Source organism: Corvus hawaiiensis, chromosome 6 (genome assembly GCF_020740725.1).
Source record: "Corvus hawaiiensis isolate bCorHaw1 chromosome 6, bCorHaw1.pri.cur, whole genome shotgun sequence".
NCBI lineage: Eukaryota > Metazoa > Chordata > Aves > Passeriformes > Corvidae > Corvus > Corvus hawaiiensis.
The window spans coordinates 51105009-51123757 of record NC_063218.1 but is presented as its reverse complement, the minus strand read 5'-3'; the positions used below and the strand labels follow the sequence as shown (position 1 = coordinate 51123757).

Here is an 18749-nt window from a genome sequence, read left to right as displayed (position 1 = left end):
GAAACTGAGAGCATTTTCCTCACTATTGTCCATTATTCTTTAATGTATCATTCTCTTTCTGCATGTAGGCCAAAAAAATAAATCCAATGTAAACACAAAAGGCAAATACCTTTTGAAGGCCAAGCAAATATTTGAAAAGCAAAAAAGAGATTCTGCTTTTATCTCCAGATCACCCTACAATTTAATGGTTAGTGGAGAGGGGTTTCTTTTTTCCTCTCTTTCTTGTTTTACTTTTTCTCTTTAGTTCAGAGAATGCAGCAGGGGCAGGTCCACACCTCATAGCTCACAGAATGGTTATCAACCTATAAACCAACACAATGGGATAACAAAGGTCAGGTAACTATGCCATGTTTGCTACACAGAGAAAAATTGGCACTATCAAAAGCTGTAAGGCAACAGACCAATGTATTAAAAATCTTGATCCAGTATTATTTCTAAATTATGAAAATTACATGCCTGACCTCTTAGTCTGATATCTGTAATTTATAAGCAAAGTGCAGGTGCCTGTATGGAGCTTAATGGTCTTTATGGGGTTTCATGAAATTAGAGTAATACCACTCCGAGGACTAGAGAGAGAGACTTGGGTCTTCAGCTATGACAATGGTATCAAATAACACTGAAGAGAAGAAAAAAGTATTATCTGCAAGCTGAAATGTTAAAGCCAGCAAAGCATTACCAGTGAGTCCACAATTACCTGGCAGGAAGAGTAAATGACTGAGTATAGGGAACAGTTTTCAAAACTGTTTTAGGTGGGAATTAAGCTGTTGAAACCAAAATGTAACACAAGCCCTCTTTTTTTGCCCCCTTATTACTAGTCCGTGATTCTCAGGTCACCATTGAACACAAATGTACAAGTGTTGAGTAGTTCAAATTTGATACTCTCAGGCCAATAGCAAATCTCTACCAATCACACACGAATCCCAGTAGTTCCACAAAAATTCTGTAACATCATATAATGAGAAGCAGTGCTTTCTTAAATTGTAGGTTAAAAATCCCTGAATTATCACTAAAATAAAGCCATCAGTGGTAATGTTATTAAAAATATTGTAACTTTTGGGGTTAATTACTTGTCCACTGACTTCAAGGATGTAAGAAGACATTTCCTATGTGTTCAAGCTGAAAAGTATGTGTACTTTATTATCTTTTATTGGACAGAAAAGGGATAGACACTTCTTATAATTAAGTCTGATCAGCAAAGTAGGATGAATACTAGAAAGACTCACTTATTGTTGTAAGAAACATTTACAGATAAAAGCTATTAAAAAAAAATCTATTTTCTAGCAAACACAAAAAATCTAATTAAGCATCTCAAAGCTATTTTGATTAGGTTAATCTTCAGTTTTCACAACATAATATCACATTAGAAGATGATGATATTCTACAGAAGACAGTAACAGAAACAATGAGAAAAGGAATTATGGTCCAGACTACTACATAAATTAGAAGACACCAGCCCTTCATGGACTACTACAGATATTGCCAGGAAGTTATTTTTTTAAAGATTTTTCCTCTGAAATCTTTCTAAAAAAAAGACAAAAAATATTTTTTTTAAAAATGGCAAAAATATTGATAATATCTCTATAATCTCTAACCACAATTTTAATAATATCTTAGCTAATAATTAAACACATACAATGTCCAAGTCTCTATTTGTTTAATAATAGAAATCCTTCAAGTGCAAGGTAGAACACAGGGATGGCCACAGGCCCACTGCTATGCTAGAACTGACACATGCATTACACAAATAAAACTGCTACCAATGGCCTGGAAGAATCATAAGCACTCTCATCTACTCCTGATTTTATCAAGTAATTCTCAATAATTTTTCCTGTATTTGTCCTCTAAATTATAGATTGTCTCCTCAGAAAGTAGGATTATATGGAAGACAGACAGTACTTCTAAGGAAGTGTGAAGCTTTGTGCCAAATATTAGTATGAAAATTACATACTAATATTACTGTGCACATGACCACTAGATGCATATATATGTTCACCTATATATTTGCATATGTATAAATACATGTAAGTAGTGGACAAAATGGACTCGTATCCATATGTGTATGTATGTGTGTGCATGCTTGTATACACAGATACACAAATATGTAGATCAAAGTTCTCTAACCTGCATATAATTATATGTTGTTTAGACTGACACACCTATACATAATATAGGTGGAATTCACTATGCTAATTGTTACCAGTGAGAACTACAGTAATTGATATATTGCTTGCTCACAAATTTTCTAAAGTGCAGATCTCTTCCCACTCTGGTTCTGAGAACCACATTACAGGGTCACAAAGCAATATATTTTTAAAATATTTTTTCTTTCAATTGCCTACTGTATTATTGAGTCTCTATAGATTTGGATGATATCAGTCAACCCATTTTGTGTAGTTCTAGTACTTTTGAAGAGGTATTTTAACATACTGGTATATTTTTTATACTGAAATTGTTGCTTCACTGCTGGAGCTGTGGAAGTAAAATCAGATCACCACTGATGAATTAAAATTTCTACAACTTCTATGACCTAAGGCATGCTGATTGTACCCTTGAAGGATAATGAATGGTATGATAGGGAAAAAAACATTTATAAGAAGGCTGAAAAATTTATTTGCTGGCACCAAGCTTTCTTTCTAATTTATTCCCTGAAAACATCAGTTTAAGGAAAACAGGAAAGGGACATTTCTCATACAATGCAGAAATTATTATTGATACTAGTAGATGAAGTAGTCACTTTTATTTGTTTCTTTCTTTGCTTGCAGAGACAAAACAGCTAAAAGCAGATAGCAGGAGACAGAGGACCCAGTTAACTCTGGATCCCATGTCACAGCTGTAGGGTGCAGAAGAGAATAACCTTAATGAAGTCCACATACTACCTTTAGAACTATATCAGTACAGTTAAAAAGCAGACTCTGATCCTCCCTGAAACACAAAGCTGCTATTACTGATTATTGTTTTAGTTGACTTCGACATCAGTTCCAAAACTTAGCTCTTTCTTTGCAATAGGAAGTCTAGGCAAGTATGCACTGAATGCCCAGATCTGAACCCCAACAAGCCAGGGAGGCTTATTATTCTGCTGCTTATAACACAGCAGCTCCCTTCCTAATAGGCATTTAGAACAAAACAATGTTTCTCTCCTGCAGGGTTTTATTTGGCCTATAGATTAAACAACACTCTAGGTTAGTAATCAGGTTTACCAGACAGTTGTCACAAGGTCACCAGCAGCTACTCTGTTTTCCCTCAACACTGTGCTCTCTAAGGTGGTGATAGTGTTAAACGGAATACAACTGATGGGAAAAGTAGAAAGATGAATCAACAACGTCCTAAAAATACTTTTCTCAAAGGAAAAGCAGTCTTTTTGAAAAATCACAGATAAGATTATTATAAACACTAGTAAACCACATATATTACCTCAGTAAATGCTAAAAGCCTACTCTGGTAAAGCAAGAACAAGGGCATTTGTGATTTAGCTCATATTTTTCATGCAAAAATTGGGATGCATGCTTATACACGTGGCTCTTAAAATCCAAATTCATAGGGAGGTAGAACAATTCTTTAAATTGGAACTAAACAAGCACAGTCCTGATGAAAACTTTGCTTTGGAAAAAAAAAAAAAATCCAAATAAACAGCATAAATAATTAGGATCTGGCTACTGCAATTCTCACTGAGGTTTAAACACGTGATTCTCCTACTGTAAAATGCCAGGAAACTTGCACACAAACATAAAATATTAGACAGCAGACAAACTGTTGTATATATTTTTACTTCATCCATTCCTGTTCAGAGGTAGAAAGGCCAAAAGGATGTGCATGATAGCTGCTGCTGAAGTGCCCAGCTTTGGCCTTCTCCCAGCACCATGGAGTTCAGTTGTTTGACCTACTGAAGCAGAAAGTGCCCTGAAAAATCTCCACTTTGTTCTGAACACCCCTGTTTGCCTACGATACTGAACACCTGCACATCACAACCTCATCAGTGCAGTCTGTACAAGAGACCCATTTGTAGGAAAACACTCAGTCTGCTGTCCTTTGGCTCTCACAAACTTGGGTGATTACAGTTTAAGTAAATTTGCTGTGGGTTTTGTCTCGGGTGGTTGTTTTTGTGTGTGTTTTTACTACAATTAAAACATTTGGTCTAAAAACCACAGAATAATTAATAACTACACCAACACTGATTTGTACTATCTTTGAAAGAATGCCAGCAGATTTTCCTCTGGCAGCTACAAAAATACACCCAAAACCTGTATAGTAAAGACAGGCAGGGGAATACATTTTACAGTTCTATGGATGTTATGTGCTATCATCCACTACAGCCGCAGAACTGTATTCAGAAGGTGAAAAACGACACATTTGATTGTTCCAGGATTTAATAGCTGAAAATAATGTGTCTTTGAGAATATGCTGCTTCATGGGTATGTCTTTTAAAAAAACTACTGGAACATGTTGGGTGTAATAAGGAACACATGTAACTCCTACTTCAGATGAGGAAAAAAAAAAGGAATGAAAAAATGTTTTCCTTTAGCAGCATGTGATTCAATTAACTCTTCAAGCTCTTCTCTTTTTGCAGCTGTTTAAGATATAATTATTTTCTATAAGACAGTAAAAAAGCTAGCCCCAAAGGCAAAATGAAATCTCATACAATTTCTCTCTGTTGTCAGACACGGATCAAGTGCTAATAAACACCTATGTATCTAACCAGCTTTTTTGAAACACATGGAACACTACAGAGTTTGCAGAAAGCAAAACACACAAGACACTAGGTCTATTTTATTATTGTATTTAGATGAGGTAAGTTTAATTTGGTTTTTTTCAGCTCTAGCATTTTATAATTTATTTTCTTCCAGAAGAAGTGTTCAAATGATTTTATATTCTCTCTTTAGTATCTTGTAGAAATTGCCCTGAATTTGTCCTTTTTTCATGAAATAACCTTGTAATTTTATATCTGACCACTCTATGCTGCTGAGGCTCCATAAGGACTCAGTAAAGCTGGAGTTGTTTGTGAGCTCTTTTGGTAATACTACAGCCTGAAGCCAGGCTAAGCACCACCTGCCCCATATTTATCTACTTGTTTATGAAAGAGTTTCCCCCTCATTGTGTGGATAACTGACCTTAGCCATAGCTAATAAGACATGACCTTCCTTGAACTATGCAGCTTTACACTGAATCTTATAAAACACTTCAGTGTTATCCATACAGCTTCACCGAGCTCCTAATGAACTGAAACACATTCTCTCTCCAGTACTGTCACCACAGACAAGGTGTGGTCCAAGAAACAAAAATAACCTGGCCCAAACTTTGCTTTGGCCATCTGTTTCTGTAGACAAGCTTCTTTCTGGCTACTAACAGGTTTTTATAAAGTAGAGGATCAAGCAACATATAGATATTTATGCTCCACCCTCCACATCATCTCATCTTACTGCCCTGACCATGTAGTGACAAGAATGGCTTGCTTGCTGCAGGCTAACTGCTTCAGCAGCCTCCCCTGAGTGCAGCTGTGTTTCCAGATGTGTGTCTAGTCAGTCAGAGACCTCTGGAACTTCATCTTTCCTAGACATTAAGCCTTTAAACAAGTTGGGATCTACATAATCTGCGTTGAAGAAAATACAGTTTTACTTAACATGAACACCCTGCTCAGTCAAGCTAGTTCCAGTAAATCAGATGATGTTCTTATCAACCTATTCCAGACACGTCTAACTTTTTTGGTTGGAATTTTTTTCTGCATTTTTTTTCCTGTAATACACAACTGAGAACAGGAACTGGCACAAAAGCAGTGGTGCCAGCTAAACTGAATTGTAGGGGGACATTTTTCAAAGGTTACACTATCATGTTGTTGAATTTGAAACAAGTCACTGGAATGGCCACAAAAACCCCACAGTTTCTGCTTGATATCTTTTGTTTCTATCTTTTACTTGAGAATATTACTTTTATCCCAGTTGATATAAATAATAATAATTAAATAACAGCTTATTTACATGGTTTTATAGCTGTGGGGGATCAAGACTATTTCTGTTCATTTGCAGGTAGTGTTTGATGATTTAGGATTCTGTCAATAAGATAATGCTTACAATTAATTTTAAAATGAACCAGTTGAACCAGTACTGTGCTAGAGCTCAAGTGTCAACTACATATATACGTGAAATACAATAAATCCTGAAGTATTACTTCAAAATCCAACCAATTTGTCTAATTTGTGGGTTAGTACACACATAAGTAAATAAGCACCTGAATCATTCCAAATAAGCATACAGCGAGTTTCATTTTGTGTTTTACTTTTTCCCCAACAGCACTACACTAGTTGTTCCCAATGATGTTCCAAGCAGAGCATTCCAAAGAGTCACTCGTGCAGGAAAGCAGTTGAGCTAAACTCAAGTTGCCAGCTCTTTTCTAATTTTAAGTCTAGCTTTCCCATTCTGAAGCAAGCATTCTTCTCCAATACTAGTTAAAAGAGCTTATCTAATGTAACTTTCATTTTTCCCTTAAACATCTGGGAAACTTCATTTCTCTAATCAGTTTCTTACTTTCCTCCACTAATTACAATCTTGTTTTTTCTACATATATCATTTCCTGTGTGATAATTTTTTCATCATTGGGTTTCTTGCTCTTTATATATTTCCTAGATGCTGGTGTTCAAACTCAGAAAATGCAGCTTATTTACATTGTCCCTGTTCTCCTCAAAATACTCAGCTAAAATGTGCCTCAAGAAGTTATTTGCCTCTATGTATATCAGAATATTTAGCATAGCTTCCAAAATGCCACCATTTGTTGCCCTGATAGATCCATCCAAAGCAAATTCGGGGTTTTTAATTTACTCTAACATGGTGAGACGCCCTTCAGAGAACTTGGCCACCAGCTGTTCCTCTGCTCGGGGAGGCCAAAGTCACACGCAAAACAATGACGCTGTCAGATAAACACCACTTCTCCCTTTCACTTTCCCCACTTCCTCTTCTTCCTTTCTCTTTCTCCTTTGCCTGAGGCCATATCCTAATCCCATTCCCAAAATTAAAAGGTTTCTTCCTTTCTCTATGGCTCATTAAATGTTACCCCATAGAACTACATTGCTACAGGGGCTCAGCCTTTAAATTTGGAATACTTGCAGATTTTATCTGTATTTTCATTCTTGTATCACCACAAATCCTTTCATATAGCTTTCAGGCTATTTCATGCACAACAGGCTAAAATCTGGACTTGGTAAACTCTTTCATCGAGACAGATACTGTAGTCACATCATGTGAATACTGAATTCCATTCTACAAGCAAATCAGAATTTTTTTAAGTACTACCAATTTAAGTAACAGCACACAACCTAGCAAAAGTTATTAAATGCTGAATACAGACTTTCTAGTTTCCACAGTACTAAACTATCATTTAAAAGATTTTGCACAACTCTTATAATAAGCTAAATAGTAAAGACTACATTGAAAAAAAGAAACGTTTATCATACCTACTTCTTAATGTCAGGGGCACAGATTTGAAAGTTTTCCCAAGATAGGACTTTTAGTTTTTAAAAATTACCAAACTATGAGATTATATTCAACTGATCTAGTGGTTTCATTTGCATTTCTCTGTATAAACACAGCGGTATATTTACCAAACATTCATTTCCTTCTAACCCCAGATCATAGATTTTTGAAAACCCCCCCAAAAACAAAAGTTTCTTAATGAACAGAAATGTGTTCACAATATCCAAACAAATTTAAATAAATTATTCTTACAGTGTGAAAACTAAAATCTAATAAATCTGGATGAAAGTGCTCTGCAACATAAAAGTTCCTTTAAACCTCCACAATATGTCCAAGCACAACTAAAGACAGACTTATGTAATATATTAGCTTGCAATTGCAAAGGACTCTCCAGGTTTTGTAATCAGTTCTCACACTTAACCGCAAGCCAGGAAAGAATTGTTATGATATTTCACAGTTACATGCATAGTGTAGCTTAGAAATATGGCTTAGAAACGTATCTTCTTACCAAAGTTAAACACAAGTTTAATTTCTTTCATTCATTTGAGGAAACTGAGGATCAACATACACTGTTTCACATGCTGATACTTTAAGTAAAACAACAAGGATTCTTTTAAAAACTAAACTCTCTTATAATGAAAAACAGAAAGAAAAGATTTTGCTCTTTTAAGATGATTAGCTTACCTGGTTTTGCCATTCCACACCGACAGCCCGAACAATATTATCAGCTCTTCAGGTACTAATTCTTGCTAACTGGAAGGATATTTTCTCTCTTGCTGGATTAATAATCAACTTTCCTGATAGTTCATTTGCAATTCTCTGCTGGTTAACCCTTTGCAGGGCTCCCATTTTGAACTAAGCAGTCTACACTGTTCGGCTCATTGTAATACAAAAATAACAAAACATAGGCTATCACATAAATGAAAACTAAACAACAAGCTAAAGAGAAAATTAAGAATAGGTTATCTTAAAAAACTAAAAGCTTACAAATACTTAAAGCAAGACTTTCTTTTTCTGAAAGACTCTAATTACTAAACCTAGTTGCTGGTAAAACAATGCATCAACAACCTGGGAGCTGTAAAGTCCAATGGCTCATACGATCGTGCACTCCCAGGAAGCCACAGTTCGACCTCTCATCTTCAGCCAGCGAGTAAGTATGACACATGCCTGCCTAATTCTGAAAATAACATCTTTTATTAGTGACTAGTGTGCTGAGAAATTGCCACAGTTATCAGTTTGTGCAAGGCCACCCATCTGTGTTGTCAGAAAGCAAGAGTGGCCAGGAGTAAAAATGAGATAAGAGAGGCCCAGAAAAGCTAAAAAAGGGGAGTTCAAATGAGGTCAGAACAGTTTAGGATGGGATACCTAAAAATTATATGTAATTTTATTTTTCAAGTGTAATAGTAGTAAATTACATATATGTTATCAATTTCATAAAAATTCAATACAGCTCTGGCAGCTCTGTTGTGATATGAGTAAAAAGATTATAAAACAAACCTGTTAAAAGGGTTCAGAGAGCTCATATAAGAATGTGGAACATTCTGGAAATGTTCACCTAAAGAAACTAATCTTTGGGGGATATGTGATAGACCTCAGGATGTGCTTTGATTGTGGACAGAGGTAAGAGGAAAAGGAAAAATACACTTGTTGCATGGATGACTAAGGCATAATGCTATAAAAATAGGGAAATAATAAAGGGGGGAAAAAGTCTTTCTGAAAAACAGTGAATTGGGGTTTTTGGATGCTCTTGGAAAAATATAAGAGGTGACAGCTCTATTCACTAACAGAAATGCTTTCCTCATGAACTCCACTATAGCTGTTTTATTAAATAATACGACAGTAGTTCTGGATTTTTCCTTAAAACAAAGGCACAGAGTCTCCTAAAGCTTCTGCAAAGCACTGATAGACTTTATCTATTTCCCTTTGCATAAGAGTAGTCCTATAGCTAATCTCTTTTTACACAACTATAGGTCTCTGCTCTCTATTCAGTAGTGCCTAATACAGTTTGCTGTAAACTTTCTGCAGTATGTGCTGTAGAATTTATGATAAAATGCTAGAAAGTTTTGAAGCAAATTTATTTCATATTTATAGCTAATTTTATTCTGTGTTTGAAGGAAAACCTTTTAAGAATGCCAATAATGTGAGAAAGCTACAACAACTACATTTATTGTTAAGTATCACATCAGTGGTACTCCTGGGGGCTCCTCTTCATAGGAAGAAAGCTTAAACAACATTTTCTAACACATTGGATTGCTTCCCAGAGATGTGATGGCCTACAGAGGCAGTGCTGAACAAAGCAGGCTGGAATAGTAAGTCAGTAAACAACCCTTTTCAGAGGATGGCCACAAGTAAGTGCAACTTTGTTTAATAAAGGCGAATTATAGTTATCTTTTGTTCTTTAGTAGGTGCATTATCTTTCTCTCCTGTTCCACCTGACTAAACTGGTAGTATCTTTTCTATCACCTGACTGAGTAGTTGGCTGGAAATAATGGGACCAAACAATCCACTATTGTTACAAGAGACAATGACCTTTCATGTCCTTGGAGCTCACCATGACCTTTCATCTTTCCTATCCTCCAATGGTCTCTTCTAACAACTAAAACTACACCCCGTTAGGCTGAATTCCAGATTGTCATAAAAAGCCCCTTCCTTTCGAAACAAAACCAATTTTTACACCAAGGTGGAGGAGAAACACAGGTCCATTGTTCCCGCACAGATGGAAGTTAGAGTTACTAAGGCAACAGCTCTAATCCCTCTTTTTACCACCTTTTTCACATCATTGGCCTATCAAGTGTGCTACCTTTTAACTCATAAGCTCAAAAGCTGGTAGTCTAACTGACTGCCCTAATTAGCTACGATTTTCACAGTACAGACAACATGATGAGCTAATCGAAATTTGCAAAATAATGACGTACCTCCAGCAAATATTCCTCCTCCTGAGGCCCAGTCTTAGAATAACAATAATGAGACCATTATTAGAGGAGGGCATTAAAATGCTGCACTGCTGCTAAACAGAGAACTTAATTGTTCTAGTCTTGTCCATTGAATCAACAACCTATTGTTGTGGACTTGAAAAATAAAGGACTGGAGAATGGGTGCCATAATGATTGGTCTGTGCTGCCATACCAGCACTCTGTAGAATTGTTTTCCTTTTGAAACTCTTGATGGACTAGTAGTTTTGTTTAAAAGTAATATAAAAGCCAATTGTCTGCATAAAAAGTCCTATTTATTGAAATCTTTAGAAGCAGTTGCATGGATTTGTTCATGACCCCCAAGATAAAAACATAGAGACCATAATAATGCTATTTGTGGCGACCACTGCTTGTAGTGACACTGCTTGTAGATAACGCTGTCCTGTCTAGCTACTGTAAAAGGAAGGAAGGCATTTCCTTTGCAGACAGAAACCATGGCAGAAGGTCAAATAGTGGACAGACCCAATTCATCTGTAAAATGAGGATGTTTTATCAAAAAAAAAAAAAATGGCCTAGTATGTTTGGTCATCATTTACAATTCAGGGTTTAGGACAAACTGATAAAGGCATCTTTAATCAGTCACAGCACAAGACTTTTTTTTGTTGATTAGTTTGTTGGATGTTAAAAATGACAGACTTTTTTTCTTCACATCTAAAGAATTATACCATAAATTTTGTCATTGGGAAACTGAATAATGTACACCTTGATATGCAGTGACTGAACTGATGCAAATTGTAGCTTACTGTTAGCTTTGTATAGTCTTTATTTAAATTTGGGACTGGGAAGAAGAGACATCTAAAATCTCTGACATGCCTTTTAATCTTGGGATTTTTTTAGTTGTTAAGAAATTAGAAACTACAACTTCTCACAAAATGTTTAAAACAAACATGGTCTTGAGAAAAAATATTTTCCGAAATCAAAAATCATAGTTTTATTACATAAAATCGCTGTTAATTAAACCTATCCTGGATTCCTCTCTTAGCTTTCACTTCAATAGGACAGTTGAAAACACATAAGCGACAATAGATTTACACTTTGGAATGGAAACTAAAATCACATCTTATTGTATTTTTGTAGTTACGCCTCTTAATGTGTCTTTCTACACACAAATTGCTCAAAAAATAAGCTATGACTCTAGATTAATATAAACAATGAAAAACTGTACTATTTGGCCTTGCAAGAGTTTCCACTGGTAGTATTCTATTGATTTCAATGGGGAAAAAGTTTAGGGTTTAATTTTTCTCATTCCTATCAACATATTGTAAATCAAATTGAGAAAAATAATTGTGAACAGGGAAACAAAAAAAAAAAAAAAAAAAGAGAGAGGAAAACTTAAAGATTAACCCAAAAGTTATTTTCAGCAGTTCTAGGAACCACTCATAAAATGTAAAGTTTTCTTGCATGCATTTGCAGAATACCTTTTCTTTAAATTCCTTTCTTTTGTAAATTGAAAAATGCCTAATATAAAGTAGTATTAAATTGTAAATAAGACCTCTTGCTTCATTCAATCCATGCTTTGCTTCATTTATCTTCATCTTGTTAGGCTAAATTAATTAACAATCTCTGTGTTGCACACTTTCTCTTTTCATTACATCAAATAATGGCCTGGATATGGGAGAAAACCCTCACCACAGGGATCTTGAAATGCTAGCTTGAGGAAGAGTCTCTTATATATGCATTGCTTTAGCAATATTAACTACCTGGATGTTATGACATTTATTAAATGGATTCTTCAACCCTTCACCGCTGTAAAATAACTGTTCTGATTTTATGAGAAACAAAAATATTTTTCAAAAAATCAGGGGCTTGCAATAGAACACGTTTACAATTTGGGAGCCACAAGTACTAAAAAGAAAGAAACTACATAAATAGCTTTAATCAATGTTTTATTTAATATAAAAAACCTGCAACTTGAATACAATTACTGGCCAACTGTGTATACAGTCTCAAATATTATTGTGTCAAATTACTCAAACCAAGCTGCCATATCATCTGTTTGTGAATGTTCTGTATATAATTAATTGAGTGTCTGGGACAGTTTCATTGGTAAATCTGGTTATTTAGATATTGTAATGGGGAGCAATGTGCTAAACTATTAGGCAAGTTTTCTTCCTTTAACCTACATTATGGCATCTAGAGTAAAAGGACAAAACAGTAAAGCCTTTTTTAATCTCACCCTGATCAAACAACCCTCTTTCTCCAATCACAGCTTTGTGCGTGATATCTTTCTGCTAGTGTTTCTTATTTAATTAAAACAGACACTGACAGAAGGACATGGATTAGGACTGTAATGATGCATTTACTTAGATTAATCGGAGGCTCCTTTTGGAGTAATGGCTTAAACAAAGAACAAAAGGAAATTGTTATGAAACAGCCTTTTATCCCAGGCAAAGGTCAAATTATGAGGTTTTTAATTTTTTCAGCCTCTGTTATATTGGACCTTTCTACTGGAACATGAGAAGTGCTTCTCTCCCCTTCTCCCCCGAGCCAAGCCAGTTATTATAATACAGCCATTAAAGCTGCAAATTAAAATGTCTGATTTTAAACCAGGTTGCTTAGCTTTCAAAACCCTCTAATTAGCATGTTGTGCGTTGTTGTGAGGGAAAGAAACCTAAAATGCTAATGACCTGCTGCCAGGTGACCACACTGCTGTGCAAAATAATACAGACTCATTCAAGTAGTAGTAATACCAATAACACCCAGCTCTTATGAATTACCCAGCTCCAGGTCAGCTCTGCACCACATGTGCTTAAAGAAACAAGCGTGCATCCAGCCAAAGATCAGAGTTCAGTAGTCAGCACAAGAGATTGTTGTATTTTAACTGGGAAGAAATCTGTGTCCATTCAGACACTGTAAGGCATGAGAAAAACATTTGAAATCACCATGGGCCAGGTGATACTTGGGCCAGGCACAGAGAAAAGCACAGGATGGAAAATTCTTCCCCTTTTGGGCAGAAGCTACAGATACACTTCTGTATATCTCAAAGGAGACAGCCCCAAATTGCTGTGATAAATTCTGCTTCTGTTCTTTGTTCACAAAAGGGCAGCAATGCACAAAAACACCCCAAATACAGGTATATTTTTGCCCTCTCCCAGTTTACCATTCATCGCAGCAAGGTCATTGAACACACAAAATTAAGTTAAATCATGATATTTCCTTAAAATATGCAATAGGAGAAAGTCTGGTAATGCGTCTTCAAAAACTCAAACCAAATAGAAAACATTTCCTTAAACCTCATGGTACTTGAGGCTCTAGGTTTTTGAATATTGGATTTTTAGCAAACTTGCTTCACACAAAATTTCAAAAGAAAAGAACTCTCACGTTCCGGTGACAAAAAGAAGCTTTCAGTAACTTCCTTTTTTGAAACTGTAGAAACATTCATCAGTCTTCTGCACCACCAAAATTGTACACAGACCCAATCCTCCTCCTGCCACACAGTCCACATCTCTGGCAGGCTGAAATGTCACCCAGCACCCAGAGGGACACAACCTGATACCAACAAAGAAGCAAAGCTTTGCCATCAGTGCCAACACTGGGTCCAAACAGCAGCAGTAGAGGCAGCTGTTCAGCACCGCAAATAATACCATCCTAAAAAGGCCAAAATCATTAGTAGTCAAGATTAACCCCACTTGACTTGTTTTTTACCAACAGTTGAGGGAAAAACTACTTTCTCTGTAACTTGACATCTTCACCACAAAGATCGCAGCCTTCCAGACATACCAGCACAGCGTTGACAGCGCTCCTCAGAGGTCACAGTAGTAGGAAGTCGGATAAGATGTTGAACAGCTATGCTGGCCTTGGTGTCTGCTCATTCCCAGAGGTCTCCTGCCTTTCTCATGTGATCCCTAATTGATCGTTAAGGGACAAAAATGACTGCAAAGTGTCTTTTCAGTCACTTTTAATCCTTTGTAGCATTATATTTTACATACAAGTTCATCAGTCTGGAGGGAAGGTACTGTGGGAATTCAATTCCCAGTGTCCCCAAAACTGCTGCTCAATGAAAAACGTGATCCAGTTGCTCTCCAGATAAATTAGAGTGGCCAGGTTAAGCAAATTAAACCATATGCATGGTCCTTTATATATCATAATCTCAAACCCATACGTCCACGCTCTGTATTGTTTGTCTCCTTTATACACAGATTCTGCCACATTGCTGCCACCATATTCCCTCACCATATAGTCCCAATCCTGAAGAACAAATCGACAACCTGCCTTTGAAAATATTGACATGATTACATGTATGCCACTTAAATGACCTACACAGAAAAGGAAACTACTCTTATTTGCAAAGATAGCAAATTCAATTCACTTAACACTCAAATACCTGAGCTGCTTAAAAAGTAGCAAACAAAGCATTAATAAAATAATAATAAAACCATATAGTAGTATTCAGTCTGGTTAGAAATAGTCTGAACTTCACAGTAGTCTTCTACAACTTTAAGATATCACTGTCATCAGCCAGTAGTACCATTTATTTATTTTTTTAAACTTCTGTTCAGCCAAGATAATCACATCTTAAGATACATGAACCTGTTTTCACAGACACATGTATCATCGACCAGTATTCTTTGGCTGCCTATTAGTTGTTATTTTTTCTTGAATAAAACCACCTCTGTGAGACAGAAAACACACTGCTAAGTTTATTTATAAAGGACAAAAAAAGAGCTAGCATCTAATGAAAAACAGACTTTGTGCATAGTGATAGGTGGCTCTGTCCTTTACAACTCAGAGTCAGGAAATTTTCATTATGTTCCTTTGTAGAATTCATCCTAACAGTGTGCTTTAGAGGCATCTTGGTATGGCTACTGCATTGATATGCACAATGCAAATACACTGTTTCCCAAAAGATCTATTTATTCCTTAAAATATATTAAGTATGCCAATGCTCTTTTAGTGAACAAGTAATAAAATCTGCATTAGTATCCTACACAGAATATGAATTCATGCTTTAAGATCAGAGCTGCTTAGATAGCAAATTATCTGCATCATTTCCCATTTAGCAGCTAGAGAGCTGTCCAGGTACAGTCTGTGCCTCCATGAATATGGTACTTCATGTCCTGTGGTTATTGCTGAGTATCCATGTATTATGTAGAAAAACATGTAAAAGAACAGCAGTAATCTAAGAATTCGGTGCAGAAGCCTGACAAGAGCCAGGCTGTCAGAGCAGCAGCTAGTGGCATGGCACGGTAGATATACTGGTAAAGCACTCAAATACTACACAATCCTGCTGCTGTGGTCTGCAGAGCAAGGCACTGATTGGCCTTGGACACATCACAAATTCAACTGGGTCCATTAAGCTATACCTCTGAGGGACTACAGTGCTCTGTCACATTGACCCTGGGAGCTCTGGTGGCCAACACTGAGCAAAGACAATCTGCTTCCTCACTTTCATACAGTGGAGCAAAAGTCACAACATGCTCTGCACTGATGGACAGCAGAATAAAATGTATTTCCAGGAAAAAAAACATCATCAAGTTGTTGAAATTTCATGCATAATAAGTAAGGAGATTTGACCCAAAGACATGAAGAAAAGGGAAGTGAGTTCCTGCTATGTTTCTTTACTCAAGTAGCCCCCTGGATCAGTGTGTGGTTATATGTATGTATATGTATCTATATAATTGAACCTGTATAGTATGGGAATACATATACATAATAGAACCCACACAACAGTCATACAATGGAACCAAATTCTCTTGTCCAAATTAACAGCTTGCACAGAACAGCAATTTTCTCTATCTTCATATACCATGAAGAATGGTTCTTATCTCTGAGCACCAGCAGCTGCTCTCTGGGTTTGCCCCATTATGCACAACCTCTCTCAGTTTTTTCCTTGTTTCCTTCTCTACAGGTTCTCTGCATACCTGGTCAGTCCATATTGGCATCACTGTATGCACAGCTTTGTATGTCTGTCAGCTGAGAGAAAGCAGAACTGTCTGCTCCTTGGGTTTCCAAAATACTGCATTTGGGCCATACAAACTCTCTCTCAGCCCTAAGAACTACAGGACCAAGCAACTTAGATATTTGAATTCAAGTCAGATTGCCACATTCACCCCTAGAAATTCTTTTAACTATTTAACTCTTTTGCAGTCCTAGATATCCCATCTCACTCCAGAACTCCATTCCCATCTAATTTGTGAGACAATGTACAAAATGGTGCTCAAATCCTTTATAAATTTCTTATTTGGTTTTGGTACCCTACGAATTGGTTTTTTTACCCCTATGAATTACCATTTAACTTCTCACCCAACATGTTAAACTCTCCTCACAATTAGAACCTTCATATTTTTATACCTGCTAATTTTTTAAGTCCTGAGGATAAACTAGATAAATTATGGAAGAAAAAATATCACACAGTCAACTCCAACCTTCTGGTTATTATCACTTGATGTCAATAAATGATAAGGTTATTATATTCCAAACTCTCTTTTGCAAGAGAATACTGATCTATGCAATTTATCACTTCTTTTATAATGAGTGTCAGAAATTAATTTGATAAACTATTTCATATTTACATATATATATATATACACACACACACACATATATATAATGCAAAAAGAACCTGTTAAGGGATTTCAGTTTGCTGTTGAAGCCACCATAACTCAGAGAGAGAAACCACCATGCATATACAATTACAGTGTCAGACTTACACCCACAAGATAACCATGTGGTGAACTTCGATATCTCCTCATAAAATGATTCACTAGGTAACATTTAGCATTTGACCTACAATTTTCCCACTAGTCAAAATTTTTCAATCAGTATTCTCTAGTGAAGGAAGCACACAAAAGTGCAAGGCCTAGTTTTGACTCAGCATCTGACATGCTATTTACCTCTTTATGCCTGGGTTTACCTCTGTGTAAAACAAGGGAAACAACATCTCTATAAATCACCTTTCTAGACTGCTTTGAGATCTCCTGCTAAAAAGGAGGAATGAGAGAATCTGAATCTCTAAGCAGTATGAAACAGGGATCACTTCAAAATGAAACCAAACAAAGAGAGAGAAAAGTTTGGGGAGTCGCTTGGTTTTAATTTTCTTTCTCTAATGTTGGCATTTTCAATACCCAATCAGCCAGTCATACCTCTGCATTGTTTTATTAAAAAGTGGATCTGAACAGACAATTTAATCAAGCCAGGACAGTGACTGCACTTTGTTTACACAATATATCCTGTCCATATCTGTCTTAGATTCAGACCAAAGTCCTGCTCCAGCTGCATCAGCTTTCAGGCTGACAAATCTTTCTGAAGCTGTGCCACACAGTGTTTCAGACCTGGAAAGTGCTGCAAACAGGCACTTTCACTACACTTCTCAAAGCCCCATATATCAAAGTTTCACACATTAACATCCCTCAAAAGGTACACCTGTTGCAGTTTAATGATATGCACCTTCCAGTCTTTGAGAACTCTTTTTTTTCTGCCCATATAATTATCAGGATTTAAAATCTTTCCTTTCTAAAGAGTGGCAACTAAAATATAACCTATCTAGAAAGAGGATACTGTAAACCACAGCACAGAGACTCATTTATAGCTCACTCTCAAAGAGCTTAGGGTAATAGGTTTTGAAAAAGTGTCGGTTTTGGTACATATTAATATTTTGGGGTATATCTAAATTTTTATGAAATGTCTATTGCAACACAGCTGAAAACTATCATACTCATGGAAACTAAAGTAATTCAGTAAGCAAAGTAATGCAAATAAGTAAAACCACCTACATTTTTAATTACTGTAATCAATTTCAAATTCCACCAAGATAATTTAACATATCTATAAAAGTTTTGCTGGTAACCAGAGAGAATGAACTGTACAACTACCTGGTTTCTCCAACATTTGTGAAAAATATGATTATCCCAAATGAGTTTTGAAATTATTATCCCGACTGAGTTTCTATGATTTTTATATTTATATATATGTATGCACACCTTGCATGTGTGTGCAAACATATATATGTAGGTATATACACCCACATGTACAGTTACATTTAAACAAAATCATTAGGTCGTGTTTTCAGCCTTTTTTTCAAAACTCACCACTTAGAGCAGATGGAAATGCAGAGGCATTTCTCTGCTCTGATACCTAAAAGAGGACACCACAAGGTGCAGGACAGAGCAAGGGCTGCAGGTGAGCAGCCTCAGAGAACAGATGCTTCAGCAAAAGAGGAAGGAGCAGAAATAAGGAGAGGAGAATGAGAATGGCAACAGCTTGGGTGAGCCCAGGAACTCCCTACAAAACTTCAGGAACTTCTGCCTAGCATCTGTATTTGATGGGAAACATTAGCAAGCACTTCCTTCCAACAGACTTCTTCAGATTAGAAAAGGGATGT

General features: G+C 36.3%; 1 protein-coding gene across 5 annotated transcripts in view; it reads right to left on the bottom strand.

Annotated features, from left to right (window-relative positions):
* SOX6 (SRY-box transcription factor 6) overlaps positions 1–18749 on the bottom strand; it is a 373677-nt gene that overhangs the window by 254881 nt on the left and 100047 nt on the right. Inside the window, exons 1-2 of one of the 5 annotated variants that reach the window (XM_048307280.1) lie at positions 8526–8664; positions 8142–8210 (exon numbers count right to left, since the gene is read on the bottom strand). The exons of 2 other annotated variants lie outside the window; for them this stretch is intronic. The gene's annotated coding sequence lies outside the window, so the exon portion shown is untranslated. Of the gene's footprint in view, positions 1–8141; positions 8665–18749 lie in introns of those variants that run through there. 2 more of the 5 variants (XM_048307278.1, XM_048307283.1) reach the window with 2 other exon arrangements.